This window comes from Monodelphis domestica, chromosome 7 (assembly GCF_027887165.1).
Source record: "Monodelphis domestica isolate mMonDom1 chromosome 7, mMonDom1.pri, whole genome shotgun sequence".
Classification (NCBI taxonomy): domain Eukaryota; kingdom Metazoa; phylum Chordata; class Mammalia; order Didelphimorphia; family Didelphidae; genus Monodelphis; species Monodelphis domestica.
In genome coordinates this window covers 2597281-2618493 of record NC_077233.1, presented here as the reverse complement: position 1 = coordinate 2618493, position 21213 = coordinate 2597281, and positions in this window count along the sequence as shown.

The following is a 21213-nucleotide window of genomic DNA, read 5'->3' as shown; positions in this document are numbered from 1 at the left end:
TGTGACTCCAAAGAATTTAAGTTGAAAGTTTCCTTAACTCCTCTGTCTAACCTGGACCCAGAAAGCAGGGGGGAGGAGACACTTGTACAGGACTCAAGGCCCAGCTAATACAAGGGAAACAATAACAATGTTATCAACTCAACAAGCATTCATTAAGTACCACCTGCAAACAAATATCTGTGCTCAGCAATGGGGAGACCACAATAAAAACTTTGGAGGCTTGAGAGAAGTATGGCCCTCTTGTCAGAAGCTCTTTCCGGACCCAGAAGGCATGTTTTGAAAAACTTCTCACTTCTCTAGGTCATTGCTCCACACAGAAAATCTGAGAACTTTTATCACAAGAATGATAAAAGAAAGAAAAAAAACCACTGGCTCTCACAAGGCACAAAGCATAAATGGATTTATTTACTGGTAAAAGGAAAGGGATAGAAATCTCAGAGATTAGAGAATCAAAGTAGTGATAGAAAATAGCCATGCCCCCAAAGGATCAATGTGCCCCCATGGCTGTCCAGATTCTTCCAGGACAAGGGAGGGCTACATTTCTGGTTACTGCTAGTTCCAGAATCACCAGCTGCTTCTCCCATCCCCACCTCAAGACCATCATCAAGCTCCCACTTTTCTGGACCTCCAAATCTCCCCAGTTCCAAGCAGGGGGCAGGCCTTTCCCTTCTCAGAACACAGAATACCTGACCACCTGCACCACAGCTTTGAAACCCAGTTGGGGTACTAAATAATGTTCCAGTGCTTGGCTCAGCCAGGACTTGTTAACCTTCAACCAGAATTAAACTCTCTCCAGAGGACAGGAAAGGAAAACCAGCTATCCACTCATCCCAGTTCCCTTTAAGAGGCAGGTCAAGACAATGACTTGAGCTGAAGGTGACTACTGAAGCTGACTTCCTTCTTGGAGTGACTCTCTTCTTGGAGTCCACCCTCTCACCTCAGATGTTCAGGGCCTTTTATAGTAGCTTCTTGTCTCCTCTCCTTTTCACAGGGGCCAATCACAGCTTCCAAATTGTCAAGCACTGCCCAGAGGGTTCACAGTTGCTGAGGGTATGAACTGTCTTGTGAATTCTTAACAAGTTTCTAACTGATTGAGTTTATCTTGCTGGCTTCTCACCTAGCACTAAGTAAGGTGTGAATTCACTAAGTGGTTTGCAGCACTTCCACCTAGTTCAAGCTTGTGTGGATTCAATCAAATGGAATATTAACTCAAAATAGGCAAAAGGGAATCAAAGATTCCCTTTCACAAGTGTGAACTCAGACTAGGCAAAGGGAATGAAGAATTTCCTTTTCACATCATGGAGGATAAGTGCATATGTATGTCAAGGTCCTATAAGCAAAGGGTCAAGAGTGCTGAAGCACAGGAGAGGAGGCCAGCAGTGAATACAAACAATCATAAAAACTAGACTTCAGGGGAGAGGAAGGTTTGAAAAAAGGGAGTAGATGGGTCAAGGATGCACAGATTAGGAAAACAGACTGCTCAACTTTCATTTGGCTTCTGCTTTCTCTTCCAAAGAAAATGATCTTGACATTGGAAATGATAGATCAGAAATGCCCATCAGAGAACAGAAGCCCCAAGAAGAGATGAGAGATTATGACAGAGCCTGTCTCTCGAAAGTTGATCATATAATAGGACATAAAAGCATCCCAACCAAATGCAGAAAAGCAGAAATAGTAAATGCTTCCTGTTCAGACCATAATGCTTTAAAAATGATTCCCAACAAAGGACTTCAGGGAAACAAAAGACTAAAATTTCATTAGAAACAAAATAAACCAATTTAATGTAATGAATGGGTCAAAGAACAAATCACAGAAACAATAAACAATTTCATTAAAGAGAATGATAACAAGGAGACAACATACCAAAATGTTTGCAATGCAGCCAAAGCAGTACTTAGGGGAACACATGTCTCTAAGTACTTAGTAAAAGAAAGAAGGAACAGATCAATAAATTGGGCATGCAACTCAAAAAAGAACTAGAAAAAGAGCAAATAAAAAACCTCCAATTAAATATCAAACTAGAAATCCTGAAAATCAAAGAAGAGATTAATAAGCCTGAAAGGGAAAAGACCATCAAACTAATAGCTAAGACAAGGAGCTGGCTTTATAGGGAAAAGAACCAATAAAATAAATAAACCATTGGCTAATTGGATCAAAACAGAAAAAGAAGAAAACCAGATTACCAGTAGCAAAAATGAAAAGAATGAATTCACAATCAATGATGAGGAAATTAAAGCAATTGTTAGGATCTATTTTGCCCAATTATGTGCCAATAAATTTGCCAATGTAAGCGAAATAAATTAATATTTTAAAATATGTAAAAATAAATGGCCCAGATTAACAAAAGAGGAAATAGAATACTTAAACAGCCCCAACTCAGAAAAAGAAATTGAACAAGCCATCATTGAATTCCCTAAGAAAAAACCCCAGAGCCAAAAAAATTCTACCAAGCATTTAAAGAACAATTTATTCCAATTCTCTATAACTATTTGGAAAAATAGCTGAGTAAAAAACTCTGCCAAATTCCTTTTATGACACAATATGGAAAAGAAAAAAGCAGAGAAAGAGGGATAGAACAATCTCCCTAATGAATATCACTGCAAAAATTCTCAATAAAATACCAGCAAAGAGATCACAGAAATATGTCACAGGAATCATATAGCATGACCAGGTAGATTGTATACCAAGAAGGAGGGGTGGTTCAACATGATGAAAATCATCAGCATCATTGACCATATCAATATGAAAACCAACAGAAACCATATGATTGTCTTAAAAGATGCAGAAAAAGCTTTTTGACAAAATTCAATAGCCATTCCTATTAAAAACACTAAAGGGGGGCAGCTGGGTGGCTCAGTGGATTGAGAGCCAGGCCTAGAGATGGGAAGTCCTAGGTTCAAATCTGGCCTCAGACACTTCCCAGCTGTGTGACCCTGGGCAAGTCACTTGACCCCCATTGCCTAGCCCTTACCACTCTTCTGCCTTGGAGCCAATATACATAATCATAAGAAAAAATATTCGGAGTCACTATTAGAGAAATGCAAATTGAAACAACTTTGAGGTGCCGCTTCATGTCTATCAGGCTGGCTAATGTGACAAAAAAAGGCAAATGATAAATGTTGGAGGGGATACGGGAAACCTGGAACACTGAAAAGCCCTATGTGGAACGGAGAACTGATACAGCCGTCCTGGAGCACCATCTGGAGCCATGTCCAAAGCGCCATCAAACTGTACACCCTGTGATCCAGCAATCCCAGCATCAGGTCTGTATCCCAAAGAGCCCGGGGAGAGGGGAAAGGACCTCGTTGGACAACAAGGTCTATAGCAGCTCTTTTTATGGCAGCAAAGAACTGGAAACGGGAGGGATGTCCAGCAATTGGGGAAGGGCCGAACAGGCTGTGGTATGTGACGGGAGGGGATCCTGTTGTGCCATAAGAAATGACAAGCAAGAGGGTCCCCCAAAATCCTAGAAAGGCTTAAATGAGGCGATGCCAAGTGAAATGAGCAGAACCAGAACGCTGAACACAGAAACCACAATAATGTACACGGAACTACTCTCAACAGGGCAGGGCTCCAGGACAGCTCTCGGGCCTACGGCCTCCAGGGCTCCCATACAGTCCGGATGCAGCTTGAAAGCCGTCATTCTTCTCCATTTCCTCCAGGAATCTTTCTCTAGCGTGAGCGATGTGGGTCTTCTTTTATGCCACAGTCGACGTGCAAATATATGTGACAGGACGGCCCGAGTCCAGCCTCTAGCGTGTGACCTGTAGTTTCAGGGGGAGGCCGAGAACATGGATTGCAAAATGCCAGAAAGTGGGGACGGAGGGGAGAGACAGGAGGCCCGCCAGATGAACGCCATTGCAGGGCGCTGGATCGCTTTGGAGCTCGGGAGGGCTGGGAGACACTACGGACCTGGAGAACGGCGCATGCCTTGATTATAGAAACTATAAGCTGGATTGCATTTCCTGAGAAACCCCTAAAAATGCTATTAACCAGAGAGCCTGTGAGCGTTGGGGAAGGGAAAGATGAGGACGCCGAGCTCTGGAGCCCCCTCGAGGGTGGGTCACAGCAGCCCGCGGGCTCCGGCTTGCTGATCTTGACCCAGGGGGAGATGCCCCAGATAACGGCGTGTTTAAGTGCGCTCAGCCTGGCTTGCATGGGCAGGCCCAGAGCAGTCAGTCGTTCCTGGCTCCGTCGGGACTAGGAGGCAGGGCGCTCCTGCCATACGCAGGGGACTCCGCGCGCCCTTTGGGGTCCCGTGTCTTGGGCAATGGCACGGGCCTTGGAACGGGCCCAGGTTCTCGATATTCAGAGCGGAGCTGCTTCCGGTCCAGCCCCGGCGGAAAGGCAGAGGGGACTGGCATCGCCCCTCGGTGGTCACAGCGGTCCCTCGTGCGCTATTTCACTGGGCTGGATCGGAGGAACCCGCCTGCCCCCTCCCACCCTCGCAGCCTGTCCTCTCTCTATTCCTCTCCCTAGAAGCCCAGGCCAGCGTCTGCCACGCAGGCCAGGGCCTGGTCCTCTCAAAGCCCCACCAGAGAGTAGGCCCCCTGCGCAGGGGGCCCTTGAAGGCCCTTCCCCGCGCCCTTGGGGACCTTCCCCACGCCTGGGAGCTTCCAATTCCTCATCTGCGGGGTCTCCGGTCACCGTTGGGCTCTGAGTGTCCTGGGTTTGGGGTGGGGCGTAGAGCAGGCCCTCTCTCAAGGCCCTTCTGGCTGCGAGTCCCGGAGAGAGCTCGGGGACCCCCTCGGCCTCCCCTCGGCCTCTGCCTGGATCACCAACTCCTTTAGGCCGAGACCGTAAGGAGGGCCCAGCCCAGACCAGCCCTCACTGGCTCTGCGGTCACTGAGTGACACTTAAGCCCTGGCAGTCACTCTTCTGGGTGACAGACGGCCCCAGGACGTGCGGTATGGGCAGGCCCAGGCTCTTTCCTTCTGGCCTGTAGCTTCTCCCCCTTTGGGAGAGGCTACAGGTGGCCTAAGGGCATGAGGGCCCTTGCTGGCTCCTTCCCTGTGCGTGTGCGTGTGCGTGTGCGTGCGTGTGTGTGTGTGTGTGTGTGTGAGAATCTGGTGTCTCAGAGCAGTCTGCTCGCTGCCGTACATGGGGGTTCTTTCTCCTCCTCCTCCCCTCCTTCCCAAAAGCAGAGCTTAGGTGCCTTTATGGACGCTGAGGAGCCAGACTCTACCTCCCAAGGCCTCCTGGGACGGGGGGGTGGGAAGGGAAGGGCTGATTCAAAGAATACCAGGCCTTGCCCCCCCTCCCCCCCCACCTCTCCCTCAGCCCTCCTCAAAGGCAATGTGGTACAGAGGCAAAGAGGCTGGCTCAGGAGACCCTTCCTATTGTGCAGTGATGGCTGGCTGGCTGAGTGGATGTATGTATGGATGTGTGGATGGATGGATGGATGGATGGATGGATGGATGGGTGGATGGATGGATGGATGGATGGATGTGTGTATGGATGGATGGATGGATGGATGGATGGATGGATGGATGGATGGATGGATGGATGGATGTGTGGATGGATGGATGGATGGGTGGATGGATGGATGGATGGATGGATGGATGTGTGTATGGATGGATAGATGGATGGATGGATGGATGGATGGATGGATGGGTAGACGGATGGATGGATAGACAGATGGATGGATGAATGAATGGATGGATGAATGAATGGATGGATGGATGGATGTGTGTATGGATGGATGGATGGATGGATGGATGGATAGATGCATGGATGGATGGATGAGTGTATGGATGGAAGGATGGATGGATAGATAGATGGATAAATGGATGGATGGATGGAAGAATGGATGAATGGATGGATGGGTGGATGGATGGATAAGTGGATGGATGGATGGATGGATGATGGTCCTTTCCATCTCTGAACCACAAAACATATTTGTACTAAAAGACTCACAGACCCATTAACTAGAAAGTGATTTCTGCAGCCTAGTACGGTGTCAGGTCAGTAGGAGGGAGTGGTCATTGGTCACTGCATCATTGGTCCAGGCCTCAGGATCTCCTCCTGCTTGTGGCTCTGCCTTCTCTCCCTCCGTCCTGGTTCCTGTTTCTGCTGAAGACTCATTGTGTCTTCAATTCTGTGAAAGACACTTCAGATTTGGTCCCAAGGGGGCAGAACCAGAAGCTGCAAAGAGCAGGCAGAATTTCCTCATCGGAGTTGCTCCAAAGTGGAGCAGGCTGCCTCGGAAGGGGTGGAGTGGGGGGGGGGGGGGCGTGCAGGGAAGTAGAAAGAGCTCTTGTTCAGGGGTACATCAGGGCGATCTACCTGCCCTTCTCTATGCCCGGGAGCTTGGAGAGAATGAGTTTCTCTGATTCCTGGATCGGGCTGCCATCCTTACATTGGCATTGCGCGTCTGGGGGTGGGCAGCTCCTCCCGTGGCTTCCCTGGGGACTCTGGGATTTGTGTCTGCTCTTTCAGGGCAGGGAGAGAGTGCTCTGGGGGCCACATCAGAGGCCTGCGGGCAGCCTCTGCCCAGCCCTGACCCCAGTCCTGTTTAGAAGTTCTCCTCTTGGCTAGATCAAAGGAGGAGATGATAGTCATCTACTTAACCACAGCTATCTTGGTCTCCTCCCTGGGGCATGGATAGGATTCTTGACAGCCTGCCCTCCCTCACCCTTAGGATCCCAGCCCTTCTGGGTGATCTTGGCCAGCCCTCTGGTTTCCCAGATGAGATAAGGATGAGACAAGGAGCTCCGGAAGTGGGGGGGGAAGGGCCAAGACGGGCCCTTCGGGCCTAGCATTCTCTCCACTGCTCCGAGCACTCACTAGCTCAAGGGTTACTTTCCGAGTGCCCAGATTGTGCCCACCTTTGAGGTGCATCCGAAAGAGAGACCGGAGAAGGCAACGGCAGGCTCCTGAGGAAAGTGAGGACGCCGGGCCTCGAGGACGTTGGACTCCCTGGGTGGCACGAAGACAGCCTTTGAGCAGAGGCCACGCTGGGACCCCACCAGCCCCAGAACAAAAGCACGACGGAGAGAATTTGCACAGAAAAAACGATGTGGACGAGCAAGGAAGGCATCTGGGGCACTGCAGCAGGACCACGTTAGGCCCAGAGCTGGCAAGACTGAGCTCAGGTGAGCCCGGGCACATCTGCCTCAGTTTCTTCAGCTATAAAATGGGGCTCCTCAAAGCCCTGGCTTTGCAGTTGTGTGGCTCAAACTGTTACAAGGGAATCACTTTAAAAGACTGATATATATTAAATTAAGGTCGCCAAGGAATCAGCTATGTAATTCCTAATTGAAAAACTCAAGTCAGCCGTCAGCCTTTTTTGGAGTTTAATTACAATAGGAGCAAGAAAGGAATTAGAGATATATATAGAGAGAGAGAAAGGGGAGAGAAGGGAATAGGGCTTAAATTACCCCTTCTGTTTAGGCTGGGCCAAAAGGCCCAAGCCCTTAGATAGCTGGGGCAAAGAAAAGAGATCAGTCCCTATTACTCACGTGACCAAAATGGAGAAACAGTCTCAGAGGCCCCCACCTTCAGCTTCCTTCAGCGCAAGCTTCTCAGAGCACAGGAACCACACCGACCAAAAACTCAACCCCCCTCCTGTCTCCAGACCCTCCTATCTTTAAGGAAACCATCCAAGTTGCCTCCCCTCAGTCCTCACATCTACCAATCACTCTTCATCAATTTCCCTGTGCCAATGGAGGCTCTAGCTTAACCCAGGACCGCCCAGAGGTTTCTGGCTTTTGCACATGTCTGTTGAAGGTCATATTTTTCAAATGATTAAATCTATACTCCTTTGTTACAGCCCTTTCTAAATCCTGTTAACTTGAGTAGGGTAGAGATTGGAATAATTAAATTTTGATCTAGGCTGCAGCCCTTACTCAATCCTATTAGGACTGAATAGGGTGGAGATTTATTCCAAGTATCTCCATTGTATCAATTCTAAAATCAATCAAGACTCAAAGAACTTCCTGTTCTATGCTTAAGCATAGGTCAAAGTCCTTTCCATTGTTCAGCAAAGGGTTTCTGTCCTAAAGTAATCTTAAGAAGGGAAGAGAAGGAACCTCCCATGCCAATGGGGTTCCCATTCCAATAGACTATCAGTAAGAAATTTTCCAAGTATGAAATATCCCAATGGTGAAATTTCCAACATTTATAAGTCTAAGGAAATTTGAGGTTTACAAAACAAGGCAATAATTGTAAAGCCTTCACACATCGTGGGCGCTCTGTAAGTGCCAGCTGTTAGGACTAGGAGCAGGCCTCCCGGCCCTTGGATAAGCTTCCTCGCTGCCCGGATGAGACCTCAGGAAGAGGAACAAAGGTCTGCCACGCTGGGCCGGAGGGCAGAGATGGGCTCAAGAGGACGAAGCTCGTGTTCTCCAGGCCCAGAAGCGGGCCCGTGGCACGCATATGCCACACATCGATCATATATGTGCACGTGTGTCTGTCTGTGTGTAAATCTGTTTACTGAGACCACGGCCTGGCCCCGGCCCTGCTCTGAGCCCGTCTCCCACTGGTCAGCCCAATGAAGGCTGGATTCAGCTTTACGCTGGGCCAGGCCTTCCGGCTCTGGCCCCTTCCTCCCTTTTCAGGGTCCTGATACCCTCTCCTGGCCAAGCGACCTGGGCCTCGGGGATGTTCCATCTCTCAGTTCTTGGCATGCTCTCTGGGGGCCCCAGCCCGGCAGGCTCTCCCTCCTCCGATCCAACTCCTGACCCCCCTGACTTCCTTCAAGTTCCAGTTAAAATGCCACCTCCTCCAGGAAGCCTTCCCCAGCCCCTCTTCACGCCAGAGCATCCCCTCCCTTCGTTATTCCCTATTTATCCTCTATTTCTCTTGTTTGCACAAAGTTGTCTCCCCCATGAGATCAGGAGCTCCTTGAGGGCACGGACTGTCTTTGTGTTCCCAGCACTCGGCACAGGGCCTGGCACACAGAGGGTGCTTAATAGAGGTTTGTTAATTGACCAATTGATTGATTGGGGATAAAGAGAAAGGCAAAAGCCAGTGCCTGCTTTCAAGGAGCAACCAGTCTAATGGGGAGACCACGGGCAGACAGGCACAGGGAAGTGGGCAGTGTAGACGGGGCACTAGCCGTGTGTGCGTGCGGGTGCTCACACGTGTGGTCCAGCATGCTGCCAGGAAAGACTTCTTGCCCAGCTGAGATGGGAGTTGAGGTGGAAGCCTGGAGAGGAGGCAAAGAGGGAGACCCAGCCCGAGGGGCACCCAGTGCTGGGAGAGGCGGGGGAGGGGGCAGAGGCTAGGAGGCCAGCGCCTCTAGAAGCCCGGCAGGACAGGAAGGAGGCCCCTCATGAGGGACCCTGAAAGCCAAATGGAGGACTTTGTCTTTGCTCCTGGAGGCGACAGAGAGCCATGTGGAGGTTTGGGGCGGGGGCTGGGGGGCCTCATGCTCTAAGAAGAGGAATATGGCGGCTGAATGAAGGCGTTCTGGAGTGGGAAGAGATGGAGACAGGAAGGCCAGATGAGAGGCTCTTCATTGCCAGAGCCTGAGGGTGAGGGGACGAGGCCCTGCAGCAGTGGGAATGTTGGCCAGCAGAGTGCTTGGGAGCTGCCTAGGAGTGAGGTGTCAGGGTGACATAGAGGGCGTGGAGAGGGATGAGCTGCCGTCCATTCCACTCCCACCTTTCTCTGCATCTCTCCCTGCCGCCAGAGGGAGTTCACGGGGTCCTTCCCAGCCTGAGGCCTTCTCCTCGCCTCACTTGTCCAGAGTTCACCCTTCATGGCTGCTCCCCAAGGATCGAAACTCCCCTGGGAGTCCTGAGAGAAGGCCAGAGGCTCCCCCGCAGCCTGGCCAGCTCAGGTCCAGAGCACCAGGGGCTGGAGAGGCCTCTTGAGGCCTCCAGGATCCGGGGGTCCCTTCTCTTTCACTCCCAGAATCCCTTGTCCCACTCTCATCCAGGTCTGAGCGAGTGAGCGATCAATGGCCCATTCAAAGCTGGCGTCACTAGTCCTAGTCTAGCTGTTACCCAGGCGAGGAAACTATTTTATACTGTGGCTCCAGGTTGTGGCATGGATGCCAAGTGCGGCTCCTCACAGTTCCTCATTCTTGCATTTCTCCTAGCAGTGAGAACCTCCAAGCTCCCGGCCCAATTGGGCTTCTTCCTCCTCTTTCTAGAGTTCAAAGTGGCCCCGACAGAATTCCATTCCCCTTCCTCATTTCTGTGGCATCTTTGTTCAGACTGGAAGCCCTTTCTCGGTGGCTGTCGCCCCCTCCTGGGCTCCCAGGCTGCTCTTCTTACCTGGCTGGATCAGAATTCAGCGATGCAGTGACCAGACTTCTACCATCTACTGCTAAGCACTACTATATGACAGGGACCGAGTTTGGGCAGTTTTCAAAAACAAACCCAACTGGTTCTCCATATTTCACTTTGCATCAGTTCATGCATCAGCTCTTCTAGAAAGCTGTCGATCCATCAGTCCTTAGAGCACAATAGCCTTCCATCGCCCTCATGGGCCTCACTTTGGTCAATGTCTCCCCAATCGAGAGACACCCCTTTCGTGTCCAATTTGTTGCCACCACAAACGTGCAGCCAGAAGGATCTTTGTACAAGCAGATTCCTTCCCATTTTTTGATCTCTTTGGGGTACAAGCGCAGCAGTGGTATGGCTGGATCAAAGGACCGGCATTCCTTTAAAGCCCTTTGGGCATAATTCCAAAGTGGGGAAGGCTCCTTCAATGGCTGACCTCAAGATGGTGCCATCCCTGCACGGGTTCTCACTAACCAGCCCACTGCGGTTCAAGTTACTCCTTCTAATCCAGTAGCTCAGAGGGTGCTGATGAATTGGGACTGTGCTTTGGCAGAGAAGCTAGAATAGGGCAAGCAGGAAGAAGGCAACCAGGGTGGGCCAGAGCCCAAATCTCTTCTTGGTGGAGAAGGCATGGGTGGGAGAGCCCCAGTCACTCTCCCATCTTCCTCCTATGGCATTTCCCTTTACTTATATTCCTTTGACTTGACAGTCCAAGAGGGCTCCGCTTACTCCTAACTCCATGAAGCTAGTAAATGCTTTCTCATGTCTTGGGAGAGGCCTGAGCTTGGAAGGAGGAAAACCTGTAGTGGCTTGCAGCCATCATGTGGCCTGGCCCCTTCTTCTTCCAGGCTAAAAGCAGTGGGCCCTGCTCCGTCACTGCCATCCTCTTGTGCCCCACCCCACAGTTTTAGGGAGGAGCCCCTAGGCCTCTGCTCCATTCCATTAAAGCTCTCCCAGGTAAGATCTGGGGAGACGAGCCACAGCCACATTTCAGCCTAGCTGAGGCAAGAGAGCAGGAAAGCAGAGGCACATGAAAGTCCTAAAAGCAATGGCGACCTCCTAAGGACCCACAATCGGAGTCCCTCCCCCAACCATGACCAGGGAGGCACAAAGTTCCTGAAACAAAGAACTAGTTAATAACAAACCTCTGCCATGGATGGCTGGGAGGTAAAAGGAAGCAGACCTGGGGAGAGTTCCCAGCTGTGCCCACCCACTCAGCAGCCTGCTGAGCAGGGAAGCATTCCTCAAATGCCTTACATGCCTCACTGGTGAGGAGAATGGGGGGCTACTTACACCTGAATTAGGCTGAGAGTTTGGGAGCTCCAGCCTCCAACCCCTATTCTCATAAAAGGTTGCAGGTAAGTGAAAAACCTCCCTCTTCCTCAAGATGGCCTCTCTGGAGTCAAAAATAAACCTTATGACCACAATAAATAAATACAAAGGAAAAGAGAAAGACACTGAAGTCCCAGAACACAGAGACCTAAATTTCTTTCCAAAATAATCTTAAACAAGTTTTAATAGGAAGTGGCTATGGTGGCCACCATGGTTCGGCTGATGGGACTGCAGGGGCTGAGTCCACTCTCCACTCATTTTATTTGGTGCAGATTTTTTTAATCAACAAAAGAAGGGAGGGAGGAAGGAGGGAGGGAAGAAGGGAGGGAAGGAGGTAGGAAGGAAGGAAGGAAGGAAGGAAGGAAGGAAGGAAGGAAGGAAGGAAGGAAGGAAGGAAGGAAGGAAAGGAGGGAGGAAGGAAAGAAGGGAGGAAGGAAGGAAGGAAGGAAGGAAGGAAGGAAGGAAGGAAGGAAGGAAGGAAGGAAGGAAGGAAGGAAGGAAGGAAGGAAAGGAGGGAGGAAGGAAGGAAGGAAAGGACAGAGGGAGGGAGGGAGGGAGGAAGGAAGGAAAGGACAGAGGGAGGGAGGGAGGGAGGGAGGGAGGGAGGGAGGGAGGAAAGAAAGCCAGACTCTTAATATAAATATGTATCATTAAGCAAAACAAGTTCTGCCATTGGCTGTGTCCAAAAGAGAGAGCTCACCATTCTCACCCAGAGCCTATCTGTCTTTCTGTCTGGAGTCCTGGCTGGTCATTGCCTTGATCAGTTATTAGGTCCTGTAATGAGGCCACTGTTGTGATATAGTTCTCTGGCTCTGCTCACTTCACTGTGCATCAGTTCAGATAAGCTTCAGGTTTCTCTGAAACCATCCCACTCATTTTATCATTGGTTCCTCACAATAACCCTGGAAGGTAGATACTGTTATCCTTGTTGTACAGATGAAGAAACTGAGGCAAACAAGTCAAGGATACTTGCTTGGCTGGATTTAAACTCTGGCCATCTGGTCTCCAGGCTCACTGTGCCACTCAGCTATTCCTATAGCTGATCTCTATAGTCTCATAAGTATTATTTATTGATAATATTTATTATATATTATTATATATAATAAAGTATTATTTATTGATTTATGTGCTACTCCCTCATTTTACAGATGGGGAAACTGAGGCACAGGAAGGTATGATGACTTGCCCAGGTCACACAGCTATTACATGAGAAAGGCAGGATTTGAATCCAGATCCCCTGCCCTCAAAGCTACCCAGTAGTGAGTCCAACAGAAAACATGGAGTGACTTTTTCCTTCCTGTTCATTTAGAAGCCATTGTCCCAAACTCAGAGTCAGGAAGCTGAGCGAGCACTCAACCCCTCTTCTGACACAAACTGACTGTGAGTCCCCCACCAAGGGGCTCCCTCTCCCTGTGGCCCGGAGGGTGCCCTCCCTGAGGTCCGGCTCTGTACGGTGACTCCTCTGAAATTACCGATTGGGATGTCCAAGAACCCCCAAGGCCCGCAGGTCTACCTGGGCAGCTGCTGGAGGCTAAGAGGCCAGAGGGCAAGGGCGGTTCGGCTCTCCCTCAGCTGGCACGGTGCCCGGCGCAGTTGAAGAAATGCCTGTAAGGTGAGTTTGGCCCTAGCTCTGTCCTGGAGGATGAAGCATCCTGTGAAGCTGGCACGGACAGAGAGAATGTGGGTGAAGGGCGAAGGCATGGGAAGCCTGGAGGGGAGCCGGGGCTGGGGTGCTTTAGGTGATTCACGAGTGGCTCTGGGAAAGCAGAGGATGCCGGGGAGAGCAGAGCCCCTCCGTGGGCCTGGAGCCCTTCCTTGACCACCCCAAGGGCCTCTTTATTCCCAGAGCAGGTGGTGGCCACGACCTATCAAAGACAGAGGCCCCGCCTGCCACCCTGCTGACCCCTTCCAGGCAGGAGAGTCTGTGACTCTCCCGCCTCCTCCCAGGACAGCCCAGCTGGCTGAGCCAGACGAGCCTGTGTCGGGTTGAAAGGGGCATCTGGGCTTGGGTGGGGTGGGAGGGAAGTGCTTGGCGGTCCTGAAGGTTGGCATTCCTGGGCACACACACAGCTCCCTGGCTGCGGGGAGACGCTGCTTTGAGGCACAAACAACTCTCCTTCTGTGAGCTGACGGAGGCTGTGCCTTCCACTAACCCTGAGAGGGCCAGCTGCCCCCCCCACGCTGGCCCCCCCACTGGTCCCCAAGACGTTCCCCAGGCCAGGTGAGGCCGGGGAGCCCCGTTCTGCTGCCTGCCTTACTTGCCTCCCACAGCCAACGGCTCTTATCAGAAAAGGGCTTGGCAAAGTGCCTGGTGCCCGGCAGGTGCTGTTAAAGCTCCGTGGCTCCTCTGGCCCGCTGCCCTGTGCCCGGGCACGCTGGCAGCTTCCCTCGATGGGTCGGCACAGCCTCGTGCGCCCAGCACTGGCCCCCCGGCAGCACCCAATACACATCTTGGCGGACTGACTGGCCTCTTGGCCTCCCTCCAAGCTCTGTCCTTGTCCCTCTCTCCCTCGGCTCCTTCCCAGCTGCCGACAGACGCCTCTCAGAGACCTCAGCAGGATTCCCGAGCTTCCCCCCGAACCTCGGTCCCTCCTTCTCCCCTGCCGGGTCCCGCCGTGCTTTCATCTCGCTTTTTTCAGTGAACGAGCCTCGATTTCCCCTCCCGTCTGCTGACCCCCAATTGGAGAAGAAGAAAATGTCTGTGAGAGCTGGGCCTGCACCAGCCAGCCATGCAACCACCCTGATGCCAGCCCAGCCTTTGGGGCTTCTTGCGTCTCTCCTGTCTGGGGCCGGGCGCTCTGGGCCCCCAAATGCCCACCTCGAAGGGCTCTTTGTCTCTAAGGCAGCGGCTGTGCGAGGCCTGGTTCTGCCCACGTCACCGGCGCCCATTCAGACGAGTCTGACCTTCATTTCTCATGTGGCCCTTGTGTACTCTGCTCTGTTCAGCCTTGGGGGGGGGACGGGCACCCCCTTTGCCCCGGCCTCTGTCCCTCCAAAAGACGCGCTTCCCTTCTTCTTCCTGGCCCTCCACGGCACTATCGCTGGGCTAGAAGTCGTCTGTTATTGCCCAGGCGTGTCCGACGCTTGGGGTTGTCTTGGCAGAGATGCCCGACTGGTTTGCCGCTTCCTTCTCCGGCTCATTGTACAGCTGAGGAAACTGAAGCCCACGGGGTGCCCAGGTCCACACAGCAAGGAAGTGTCCACAGCTGGATTCGAACTCAGGAAGACGTGTCTTCCCGACTCCAGGCCTGGTGCTCCGTCCACTGTGCCTCCTAACGGCCCATCAACGGCACGCATGCACGATCTGATGACTTTTCATGCCCCCATCCTTCTCCTAGTCACTCAAGGGTGAAGGACGGCTTGAATGAAGGTGCAGGAAAAAGGCGGAGGAGGAGGGGGAAGAGGGGGAAGAGGAAGAGGAGGAGGAGGAAGAGGAGGGGGAGGAAGAGGAGGGGAGGAGGAAGAGGAAAAGGAGGAGGAGGAGGAAGAGGAAAAAGAGGGGGAAGAGGAAGAGGAGGGGGAGGAGGAAGAAGAGTAGGAGGAAGAGGAAGAGGAGGGGGAGGAGGAGGAAGAGGACAAAGAGGAAGAGGAGAGGAGGAGGGGGAAGAGGAAGAGGAGGAGGAAGAGGACATAGAGGAAGAAGAGGGGGAGGAGAGGGAAGAGGAAGAGGAGGAGGGGGAAGAGGAAGAGAACAAAGAGGAAGAGGAGGGGAGGAGGGGAAAGAGGGGGAGGAGGGGGAGGAGGGAGAAGAGGAAAAGGAGGAAGAGGACAAAGAGGAAGAGGACAAAGAGGAAGAAGAGGGGAGGAGGAAAAGGAAGAGAAGGAGGAGGAAGAGGAGAGGAGGAGTGCAATTTGGTAGAAATAGAAAGTGGCTGATGTGTGGGATAGGGAGCGAGAGGAGGGAAGTCTGGCAGGGAAGGTGGGTGGGCAGGTGGCGCTCTTACACTGCCAGCCTTGACTCGGTAGCTCCAGAGTAACAGTGATGGCTGCTCTAGGCAGAGAGAACCCGCAGAATCCCAGACCCAAGGGCTAGAAGGGACCCAGGCGTCCCCCTGGTCCAGGCAGCTCAGCCTGGGGACTTCTGAGGAGGGGCCTCTCTCTGCAGCCCCCCGTTGGGGCACGAGGACGCCCGGCCTCTCTCCAACGAATGCCTGGGAGAGCCCTTGACCACTGCTGTCACAACCCCCCCCCCCCCCAGTCTTCTCTTCTCCAAAGCCCAATAAGTGAGTTCTTTAACCCATCTCCACTTGGACTCCGAGCCCTTCGCCATGATGGTTGCCTTCCTTTGGACCCTCTCCAGTTTGTCAAAGTGCTTCTTAAGCCAACTGATCTCAGTTCTCCTGAGGGGCGACGCAGTCTGATCAAGGCGGAGGACAACGGGACAGTCACCTCCTGATCCCTTGGCTGCCCTGTGTTGAGCTTGTGGTCCCCTCAGGCCTTCAGATCTTTTTCTGAATCACTCTCTAACCATAGGCCTGTTGTGAAATGATATTCATTCTAGACCCTTCTCTGTGTTGCTCCGCAGTGTGTAAGAGTGTGTGTATGTGTGTCAGTGACTGTGTGTGAGTGCATGAGTGTGGCCCACAGCAGCCACTTACTAAATGCGTGTTCACTCAGCAGTTGCTCAAAGGGAAGCTCCTTGAGGGCCGGAGCTACTCCTTCTTCATCTTCCTCTCTGGGCCAGTAGGAAGGGTCTTGGGCCTGTCTCCGCCCTGCCGCCCCCCCCCCAGGACCACCTGGGCAAGTCCATTCCCACCTTTGGGCCTCAGTTTCCCCCCAGTCACCTTTAGGGGCTGGATGAGACACTGCAGGCCCTTCAGGGAGTCAGAACCCCTGGCAGCCTGCGGGTGCTCGGCCTGAGGGCTCGGAGGCAGCTGAGGCAGGGGGAGGCACCAGAAACCTGGGGGGAGGGGAGCTAAAAACAAGAGCCTACTTTCCCGGCCATGGTTTTTCCCAGGAGGAGGCCGAGGGAGGCTGGAAAGTCCTGGGAAAAGGCCTCAGAGCCTGTAGAGGGAATCTTGCACACGCACACACTCACACATGCACACACTCACATACTCACACTCACACACGTACACACACTCACATACACACACACTCACATACTCACACACATACACACTCACACATGCACACACACTCACTCACACACTCACATACACTCACACACATTTACTCACACACACCCACACTCACATATACACACACACGCACACACACACTCTCTCAGACAGGCTCTCTCCCATCCGACAAGCCCAGCTGCCCCAGACGTAAGCTGGGGGGTGGTGCAGCCCCAAAGCTCTGAGTTCAAATTCCAGCCAAGGATGGGTCCCACGAGCCACGGCCCTGGCAGAGGAGAGAGAGCAGCAACGCCCGGCGCATCCTCTCCTGGGCAAAACATGTTCTCTAGGGCGGCCTTGAGGTGTCGTGTAGCAACTCGCATGGCCTGTGGGATGGGGCAGCCTTTGGCCCAGGACCCACGAGAAGAGGCCGGCTGGAGGCTGAGCCCTCCCTGCCCCCCATGCGCTGGCAGAAAGATGAACTTTCTTGGGAAGTCATCCTCCGCACAGGAGTGACTAAGCCTGGGGCGGGAGCTGTTTTCAAGGCCGCTGAGCAGGCGAGGGAGGCCTGGCCCTGCCCGCCCGATTGGGCTGAAGTCCAGGGAGGGAGTGAAGGAGGCCATTGGCCAGCAGGGAGCGGAGGAAGGCACCCAGATGACCCACTGAGCCTCCCCTCCCTCGTGGGCGCCCTTGTGTCGCCCCGTCCCACCCTAGTCCTGGCCTGGAACACCCCTTCGCTCTGCCACCCGTGCCCTGCGCCCGCGAGAAGCGGTGGAGCCTGGGGAGGCCAGCCTCTGCGCTGTGCCAGGGTCATTGGCAGAGTGGCACAGCAGCCCGCCCGGCACCGGAGCCCCACTTGAGCCTCAGCAGTGTCGGGGGGCTGCCAGCTGGCCACTTCCTTCTCCCCCCGGGCCTGGGCTGGGAGCAGGAAGCAGCCGCTGCTCCCAGGGGCAGCGGCTGCCTTGGCATATTTTGGACCCCTTTGACAGAGCCCGGCTGTGCAAAAGCCAAGAAAAAGGAAAAGGAAAGGCGGGGCAGGGAAGTGGCCGAGAGGCCGAGGCTCCAGATGGGCCCTTTCCCGGCCCTTCCTGCCACCTGCCGTCCCCTGGCCCGGTGGAATCCGAGCCCCCAGGACACGGGCTGCCTCCTTTCCGCCTTCGCACCTCTGGAGCTTAGCATGGTGCCCTGTACACAGAAGGTGCCTAATGAGTGCTCATCGAGGCGCTCATTGAGCCATTTACTCCTGCTCCAACAAGCACTCGGCCCCTTCACGCTCCTTCCTCCCCACCTTCACCTCCTCCGGCTTTTCCCATTTCTGGCCCCAGCAGTGCCTCTGCTCGCCCTCTCTCTCCTCTCCCAGAAACCTGGGGGGTCAGAGAATTCTAGTCTCTGCTGCCATTGAGAATGATGCCACCTCGAAGGCTGGACAGCATCCCTCCGGCTTCTCCGTCTGCCACCTCCTCCAGGCTGTCCACCTCTCCTTCACCTCTTCCCACCTGGGACATTGGGCACATCCATCTCCAACTCTCTGGACCGTGGGTCCTCGCTCACAGGGCGGGAGAGCTGCATTCCCTGACCTCTCCGGTCATCAGAGCCACTTTGGTTGCTGCCACGGCCCTGCAGCCTTCTCTTCCCTTCCTCGTTCAGGCCTCCCGACCTCTTGCCTGGCCTAGTGTCATTGCCTTCTTCGTTCTGAGGTTTCCCGGCCTCAGATCTCTCAGCCCTCCAGTCTGTGCTCCATGCAGGGGTCAAAGTGCTTCCCTAAAGCACAGGCCTTGTCCTCGGGAGACTTTCTCCAATGACGGAAGACCCCCCCACCCCCCCCACCCCCACCCCCGTCAAGCAGACTCCTGCAGACCTCCCTCCCAAGAGCCTTCAAACAATTCAGGTCCTCCAGGGCCACCGAGTCCCAAGGAAGCACCTGATGCTCTCTGCTTACCTCGACTCAGGGCCAGACTCCATGGCAGCCTTCCATCTTCTTTCTCCGGCAAAGAAAATAATGTTAAGCCTGGAGGAAGTCCAAACCCACTCCAAGCAGAGAGATAGCAAGAAAACGTCCCACTGCCTGTGATTGATCTTGGTCACTGGGCCCAGATGAACCCCACATCCTGGTCCTGGGAGACAAGGCAGCTGTGATGGCAGCCCCAATGGGCACAACTCCTAAAAGATCGTGGAAAAAAGAAGAGCTGGGATATGGGGGAAAGACAAACACTATCCTGACTTTCAAAAAAGGCAAGAGGACTCATGGGTAGGACAAGCCAACATAATAAAAACAACAATCCTACCCAAACTTATTTACTTATTTAGTGCCGTACCCATTGAACTACCAAAAAACTTTTTTACTGAATTAGAAAAAGCCATAACAAAGTTCATTTGGAGGAACAAAAGATCAAGGAAATCCAGGGAAATCATGAAAAAAAATACAAAGGAAGGGGGCCTTGCAGTCCCAGATCGCAAACTATACTATAAAGCAGTGGTCACCAAAACAATGTGGTACTGGCTAAGAGATAGAAAGGATGATCAGTGGAATAGATTTGGCATAAGTGACCTCAGCAAGACAGTATATGACAAACCCAAAGATCCCAGCTTTGGGGACCAAAATCCACTATGTGATAAAAACTGCTGGGAAAATTGGAAGACAGTGTGGGAGAGACTAGATCTCACAGCCTACACCGAGGTAAGCGCAGAATGGGTGAATGACTTGAACATAAAGAAGGAAACTGTGAGTAAACTAGGTGAACACAGAATAGTCTACATGTCAGACCTTTGGGAAGGGAAAGATTTTAAGACCAAGCAAGAGTTATAAAAAAATTACAAAATGTAAAATAATTTTGATTACATTAAATTAAAAAGGTTTTGTACAAACAGAACCAATGTGACTAAAATGAGAAGAGAAGCAACAAATTGGGGGGAAAATCTTCATAACAAAAACCTCTGACAAAGGTCTAAGTACTCAATTTTACAAAGAGCTAAATCAATTGTACAAAAAATCAAGCCATTCTTCAATTGTAAATGGGCAAGAGACATGAATAGGCAGTTTTCAGATAAAGAAATCAAAACTATCAATATCAATCTTATAATCAGAGAAATGCAAATCAAAACAACTCTGAGGTATCACCTCACCCCTAGCAGATTGACTAACATGATAGCAAAGGAAAGTGATGAATGCAGGAGGGGATGTGGCAAAATTAGGACATTAATGCATTGCTGGTGGAGTTGTCAATTGATCCAGTGGATGGCAATTTGGAACTATGCCCAAAGGGCTCTAAAAGACTGTCTGCCTTTGGATCCAGTCATAGCACTTCTGGGTTTGTACCCCAGAGAGATAATAAGGAAAAAGACTTGTACAAGAATATTCGTAGCTGCGCTCTTTGTGGTGGCAAAAAACTGGAAAATGAGAGGCTGCCCTTCCATTGGGGAATGGCTGAACAAATTGTGGTATCTGTTGGTGATGGAATACTATTGTGCTCAAAGGAATAATAAACTGGAGGGATTCCATGTGAACTGGAACAACCTCCAGGAAGTGATGCAGAGTGAAAGGAGCAGAACCAGGAAAACCTTATACCCAGAGACGGGATACACTGTGGCACAATCAAAAATAATAGACTTCTCTTCTAAGCAGCAATGCAATAATCCAGGACAATTCGGAGGGACTTATGAGAAAGAACACTATCCACATTCAGAGGAAGAACTGTGAGAGTAGAAACACAGAAGAAAAACAACTGCTTGATCACAAGGGTTGATGGGGATATGATTGAGGATGTAGACTCTCAGCTATCACCTTAATGCAAATATTAATACTATGGAAATAGGTCTTGATCAATGACACATATAAAATCCTGTGGAATTGTGTGTCAGCTATGGAAGGGGACTGGGGGACGGGAAAGAAAGAACACGAATCTTGTAACCATGGAAAAATCTTCTAAATTAATTAAATAAAAATTTCCAAATTTTTTTAAAAAAGAAAAAGGCAAGAGGACAAAGTGTACAATTGGCCGATAAGCCTGACTTCTCTTCCCAGAGCAGGTCCTTAATGAGGTAGGTTAAAGGGAAGCAGCAAGCCAGAGAGCCCTAGAGGTTTCATCCTAAACTGGCTGTGCCACACTAACCTTTTTTTCTTAGCTGACAGGTTTACTAGACAAGCTGATCATGGAAATGGTCAAGATTTTCCTTCCTTACTTGAGAGAACAAATTTGTCCTTCTTCCACATGACAGCTTCTCAAATATTGGAAGAAGGGCGTCATGTCTCCTCCCTGCCCTCCACAAATGTAAATATCTTCTTCAGGATAAATATTCTCAGGTCCCTCAGCTGAGCTCCATAGAAAAGTCAAGCAAAAAGCATAGATTCAATGCCTACTCTGTGCAGGTATACAAAGAAAGGCAGAAATTAGTTTCCCCTGTAAAGGGCAGAAATGTAAGGGGTTGGACTAGACTATTTAAGAGTATGGTTGCCAGGAATTTAATCAACTCCAAATGATTTTTTAGCAATTTATGGCAATTTATTTACAAGAGAAGAGAGAGTGAAAGTAAGAAAATCAGAGAGAGGCTAGGATAAGATATCTAACTTAAAGCACTAAGTATTTTGCTCT